Raw genomic sequence first — 7,526 nt, forward strand, 5'->3', positions numbered from 1 at the left:
TTCTCCTTGCTACAGTTACATTAAACGGTTTAAAATCTCCTAAGCTAATGTGTTTACCTGCAAAAGGTCATTTATTGTGAGAGTTTAGTGTGTAATTCCATTCGTGAAGTTTGGTGATGTGAGAACCTTGAGATGCCATCTTCACTAACGAGAGATTTTTCGATAAAATTTGAGGTTAAGACCTACATAAACAGGAACTTCTCTGTATATAAAGCCGTCTTGATGCCCTCACTGCCTCAGACTTCAGCTTTCACTCCATTATGTAATATTTCTCTAATGCTTCAGAATAAATTTGGTGAGTTGACGTGTCTTCTTTCAAATTTGAGCGTACATACATACTTGATTTTTAAGCATCTTGGGTGTTTTGACTTTTACTGTTTATTCTCATTAAATGTTCAGAATGTAAATTCCGAGTTTAAATGAATGGAACCCGAGGGGGGTTTATATTGAAGGTTTAAGATGAATCGTTTTTGTATTCCTCACTTGTAAGTCACCTTTAATGTCTTCTAAATTAATAAATTGTTACATTTATGCTGAACATTTCATATCTTGTCAGTTGCATGTGCGGAGTTGTGTGAGTTCTGGCCAAGTTGAAGTCTGGAAGAGCGTGTTCTTACAGTTTTGTACTTTCAGTGCATGTTAAAGCCGCTTCACGGGGTAACGCGTGTTTCTTAAATCTGCTGTTTCAGTCACAATGGATTTCCAAAAACGCATGACCATTTCCCTGTTTCATCTCTGACAAAAGGGCACATCTGTGTGACAGATTACTGGCATACCATCAGCTGCTCTTTAAAACTACCAATCATTTCTGCTAGAAACATATCATACTGGCTGGAGGCTCATTCGATCATCAGTAACCAGTAAAGCATGCTCCAGTTATTCATTAAAATTGTCTCTTTAGTAATTCGTTTACATTTTTACATTTTAATTCGTTACAATCTTTCAGGGGGTTTTATGCGAATGGAAGTGTGCACTGCAAGATCTTCCCAAACATGGATTTTCACACACAGGAATTATAGCTGTCAACTTCAGAGAGTACATGAAGATCACATCTGCAATTTCACAGTAGAATTAGGCTTCAGAAGTTTTGATGAATATTCTATGACACTTCATTGATTGGAAAATGGAACTGGGAATTCATCTCTGTTGGATGCTTCTTTTGAGCCAGTAAAAAATAGTGAGTATTTGTATGTAATCAAAGAAAAAAGTAATTTACAGTTTATATTTCACATATATGAAGCTTCTCTCTTTTCTCAGTTAAACCAAAAACCCCATTTAATCTGACGTTACAATATGTAAATGGGACGTATCATTTCTTTTGGAAGAGTGGATATGAAAATCATACAAGCTCTACCCATCATATACGAATTCAAGTACTACAAAGATGGAGATCACACAAGTGTAAGACTGGTTATAGTGATGATTCAATTATGAATGTCCGCCATTCATAGGGCATGTTCTCTGTGAACATCCTCTGTTTCACCCACATCAAAGAAACATATGTGACACCATCTATCTATGAATTCATGTTTTGAAAATTGGATAAAAGTGTCTGCTAAATGACCAAATGTAAATGTAAAATAAATGTGTTCTATGAATGGCTTAACATTGACATTATTGTTTTAAGGAGGTCAGTGTTCAACCAGACAAAGAAAGGATTCAGATTGAGGAAATGAAGCTTGATCCGTACACTATGTAGCCTACACTGTGATGGTGAAGAGTAAGTTAGATAAAACAAAGGACTACAATGGAACATGGAGCGATTGGAGCAGCGCTGTGAAATGGAAAACAGCATTCAGAGGTAAATACGGTGGTAGATTTACACTCTCATTTATAATATATCTGTTAATGTAAAATCAAAGTTGATCCATCCATGTTTTCTCTGTTGATTCTTTAAGTCTCTGATTTTTGTACAAGATGAGCCCAGTCAATGCTTATGTCCATTCCTGCTGCCAGGTAATTGTTTATCATATTCTGCTATTGCACCTCCAATGATTAAATGCAGGAAGATATTACACCATGGATTTCTGTAGATATGTAGACATTTTGAATTGACACACTCTCAAAAATAAAGGTGCTTAAAAGTTTCTTCACAGCGATGCCATAGAAGAACCATTTTTGGTTCCACAAAGAGGAAAATAACCTTTTTTTACAATCTGAATAACCTTCTTTCGCTACAAAGAACCTTTTGTGAAACAGAAAGGTTCTTCAGATGTTAAAGGTTCTTAATGGAACCATTTAGACAAAAAGTTTTTTTTATGGCATCGTAAAGCACTTTTTTAAGAGTGTAATGCTGATCATTTATTCACTTTTGAAGTATGACTGTAGTCTGCATTTACAGGCATTTGGAAAATGGGTCATTCTGAAAAGCTCAGTGAATTTAGGTCTGTTGCTGTGATAGGATGCCACCTTTGCAATAAGTCAGTTTGTGAAATTTCATCCCTGCTAGATATTCCATGGTCAACAACTGTAAGTGGTATTATAGGAAAGCTAAAGCGTTTAGAAAGCAGCAATTCGGCCACAAGGCAATGTCAGCAAGAGCTGAGATGCATGGAGGGTAAAAGTCGCCAGCACTCTGCTGGTTCCACAGCTGAAGTTACAAACAAACACTGGCATTAAAGGGGTCATATGATGTTGCTAAAAAGAACATTATTTTGTGTATTTGGTGTAATGAAATGTGTTTATGCGGTTTAAAGTAAAAAAAACCACATTATTTTCCACATACTGTACATTATTGTTTCTCCTCTATGCCCCACCTTTTTGAAACGCGTCGATTTTTACAAAGCTCATCGTTCTGAAAAAGCGAGGTGTGCTGTGATTGGCCAGCTATCCAGTGCATTGTGATTAGCTGAATACCTCAAGCGTGTGGCAGAAATGTTACGCCCCTCACATACTGTTGATGCCGTGACCCGGCCGGAGTGACGAGACATAAACATTAAAACCCATTACAAACGAGGCATTTGTTGCATCCAGTGGGGACATAATTACTGATTATAATGACTTATACTGTCTTTTTACACGTTGCGTTACGTCGCGCAGCGTAAACATAAAACCATGTCTGCATTTGTGATCGGAGAAATGACAAACAAGTGCTACTCTACACTGCTCAAAACTCTAACACTCCAAAGAGAAAGGAAAAATTGAAATCGCATCATATGACCCCTTTAATATCAGCACAAAAAGTGTGAGGCGGAAGCTTCATGGAATGAGTTTCCATAGCCGAGCAACTGCACGCAAGCCTCACATTACCAAGTATGTGTTCTGTGAAGTGATGAATCATGCTTCTCTGTTTATCAGACTGATGGGCCAACACGATTTATGTTTCTGCCGGTGGGTGCTCCCCTGGGTGCTCCCCCCCCCCCCCCCCCCCCCCCCCCCCCCCCTCCCGCTCCGCTCCTCCACTCTGGCCTCTGGTGCAGCTGTCTCTTGTGCTTGATCTAACCATGTGCCGCCGCCTACACAAGCCTCACATGGTTCCGTCAAGCACCAGGGACCGCTGGACACACTCGCACACAGCATGGCATTCTGAATTTTGCTGTTAAACTCCTCATATGAATGTCTGCATGACATGTATAATTAAGTTTAGACAGTTTGCAAGAATGTTTAGCGTCTGTGGTATAAAAAGTTCGCTGCGAGATGGTGGCGGAGTGAACGAGCAAGAGCTGTGAGAATTTTTTTTTTTTTTTTCGGTTTTTGTTTGTTTTAATAGCAATATCTGGCAACTGCATCGCTGGCACTTAAACTGACAGTATCAAAAATGGCCATGGATACAACATTCGGTAAGGGAAACGCACAAAAAAACAAACCAACTTCATATTATCTGTCAGAAACGTTATCAACGCTGTCAAAAACAGTAGCATTTAACACTAGTGCACAGATCTACAGTAGAACAAGTAGGTAGGTTGCAGAATTAAATTAAATAAGCAAACACTAGCCATGAAGAAGTCTATGCTATTTCTTTCAGTATAGTAGTTACATTTTTCACAAATCATGCTATAAACATTCACAAGAGCACTAGACAAAGTTATCAGCTATATAGCAACGGCTATTAATAAAAACTATAACAGTAATATGGATTGTTGCATGAATAATAAACAACTGATAAAATTATCCACTTATAGTAAAATATTAACAAGTTTTGATGCAATAAATAGGGTATGGTTTAAAAATGAGCATCCCTCCAAAACAGAGAAAACATCTTTCACAAACATCTACATGTCTGCCTCTTTTAAAATGTGTAGTGTACATAATGAGTTGTATTTTGTATGGGTTATTATACACAATTCTTTAAGATGTTTTTAAGATTTGTATGTTTTTTAGATAGAAGAGGCTTTCTTCTGGCAAGCCTTCCAAACATAGAAGAGAGTGTAATGTGTGCACATCCAAAAACTTTGGGCAGATGCTCGATCATATGAAACCCTTCACAGTAAATAAATAAAAATCGGCACACTCTCACTACTGCTCTCAAAATTTTTATCAAATCACAACGTTTCGACCCTAAGGTCTTCGTCAGGCAAAACAACAAGTGAATCAGAAGAGTAGGCTACATTTTATTATCAACATGATCTATCACACCTAAAATAATTCATCAACCTAATGATCTAATCACCCAATGAACAGAAAAAAAACAGCACAATAACCAATGTATACATAGTAGCATATCACAAAAAATGTTTCAAATCAAATCCCAAATTGAATCCTTTTGGAAAGAGAGTGTTTAAGGGTGTGTTCACACGTGTCATGTTTGGTTCGATTAAAATGAACCCTGGTGCGATTGCTCTGTTCGTTTGAGTAAGAACGCTTCCATCCGAACCCTGGTGCGCACCAAACAAGCAGACCCAGACCACTGTAAATATGAAACGCTTCCCTCTGTAGTAAAATTTTATTGATGTCACCATCCCTACTGGGTATTTTTACTTAAATACCTAAATATCGAAGAGTCGACAAATTATGTTTAAAAGCATGGAAATGAATAGGGTTCTTTTGGTCCTTCAATCGTTACTTCTATGTTCTGCAATATGTGTTTTTAAAGGGTTACTCCACCCCAAAATAAAAATGTTGTCATTAATCACTTACCCCCATGTCGTTCCAAACCCGTAAAAGCTTTGTTCGTCTTCAGAACACAAATTAAGTCAAGTCAAGTCACCTTTATTTATATAGCGCTTTTAACAATACAGATTGTGTCAAAGCAACTGTACAGCATTAATTAGGAAAATAGTGTGTCAATAATGCAAAGTGACAATAGTAAACACTCATTTTTCCTCATCCAGCTCAGTTCAGTTTAAATAGTATCTTTGCAATCATTTGCAATCAAGTCAATGATATCGCTGGAAATGAAGTGTCCCCAACTAAGCAAGCCAGAGGCGACAGCGGCAAGGAACCAAAACTCCATTGGTGACAGAATGGAGAAAAAACCTTGGGAGAAACCAGGCTCAGTCGGGAGGCCAGTTCTCCTCTGACCAGACAACCAGCAGTTCAATTTCAGGCTGCAGCAAAGTTACATTGTGCAGAGGACTCATCTGGTTCCTGTGGTCTTGTCCCGGTGGCCGTCTGAGACAAGGTATTCACTGGGGATCTGTATCTGGGGCTCATCTAGTTGTCCTGGTAGAGGTCCTCTCTAGGTGCTGATCCACCATCTGGTCTGAATACGTACTGGATCCGGGTGACTGCAGTGACCATCTGATCTGGACACAGACTGGATCTGGTGGCTACGGTGACCTCGGAATATGAGAGAAACAGACTAATATTAGCGTAGATGCCATTCTTCTAACGATGCAGCAAGTACATCGGGTGTTATGGGAAGTGTTTTGCTGGGATGTCCACTCCTGTTAGGATTGGGGTCTGTTTGAATGTCTTCCACTTGAGAATTATCTTCATCACTGTGGAATGATCAACTTCAATTTGTTTGCAAATGGCTTTATTACTCTTCCCAGATTGATGGCAACAACAATTGCTTCTCTAAGATCATTGCTGATGTCTTTCCTTTATTGGCATCGTGTTAACACAAACCTGAAGGCTCCAGACCAAACTGCCAAAACTTCTGCTTTTATAGAGGTGCTCACTCTTGGTGATGATCAGTTAATCAAAGGTTGGTCTATTTGATTAGCAGTGCCTGACTGCTACTTACCCTCTTAATTCCTATGCTAACAATAAGGGTCTCCTAACTTTGTCACATATGGCTCTTCCATTTTGGCATTATTTTTGGTAAATAAATAATGACACAGTGCAATATGTCTTATGTAGTTTTTTATCTGAGGGTTTAGTTTCCAAAATGTAAGATCTGCCAAAGAACAGATTTTTTTTTTTACTATGATACAGAAAACCATGGAACTCTATAGGGTGTTCTTACTTTTTCACATGACTGTATATGGAGAGTGTAGACAAACAAACAAACAAATAAACAACCACTAAATAAATAAATGGTAACACTTTACTTGAAGGGGTGTGCATAAGACTGACATGATCAATATTTTTTTGACGATTTATTATCATCAATATTATTTATTACCAATAAATGAGCCTAAAACATAGGCCTATTAAACTGAAACCACTCCTTTTTATCTGAAAAAACCCCTCTTTTATCACTTTTTCATCTGAAAAACAGAAGCTATTTTACAAAAACCAGCAAACTGCAACAAAGTGGGAACAAAACTCATCTCCAATCACCTGTGAGCAGAATAGGATTGGAGTGATGGAAAAGGAGAAAAACACTAAATAAATATGAAAGGAACTATAAATACATTTTAAGAGGGCAAACTAGAGGTAAATGGAAGAGTGAAATAAATAAATACATTTGGAAGTAATTATAACTTTGAGCAGGTAAACTTCTATAGAAGTACATGGGAGAGAATAGCAAATGCATGTATGCAATCACATTTGCTTCAACGGCAAAAGAAAAGTATCCACATGAGAAATACATTATAGGCTAGCTAGAGAGATGGATTACTGCCGTCAGAAGAGAGAAATGCAATCTTTCAGTCTCTGTAGCCAACTCTCGCAAGATAAATAAGCAACCGCAGCTTCAAAAACAAGCTCAATATTTTTTTGACGATTTATTATCATCAATATTATTTATTACCAATAAATGAGCCTAAAACATAGGCCTATTAAACTGAAACCACTCCTTTTTATCTGAAAAAACCCCTCTTTTATCACTTTTTCATCTGAAAAACAGAAGCTATTTTACAAAAACCAGCAAACTGCAACAAAGTGGGAACAAAACTCATCTCCAATCACATGTGAGCAGAATAGGATTGGAGTGATGGAAAAGGAGAAAAACACAAGAGCTTCAAAGGGGAGCTGTACACTTACAGCCTACTAAAATATAGGCTATTCGAACCATATTTACTCTTAGTATCAGTATAGGACTACTTGTTTTTTTATTACAGCCCGTGATAATTAATACATTACAAAACATTGTAAAAATTAAGAATTAGGCTAAAAGAAACGTCTACTTCTATCATGGCTTGGATTACAGCATCACGCGCCTTCTTTTTGAACAAGATTTTTCTCCATTGAGGCGGGGG

The sequence above is a fragment of the Sinocyclocheilus grahami genome, unplaced genomic scaffold (genome assembly GCF_001515645.1).
Source record: "Sinocyclocheilus grahami isolate Dianchi unplaced genomic scaffold, SAMN03320097.WGS_v1.1 scaffold395.1, whole genome shotgun sequence".
NCBI classification, from domain to species: Eukaryota; Metazoa; Chordata; class Actinopteri; order Cypriniformes; family Cyprinidae; genus Sinocyclocheilus; species Sinocyclocheilus grahami.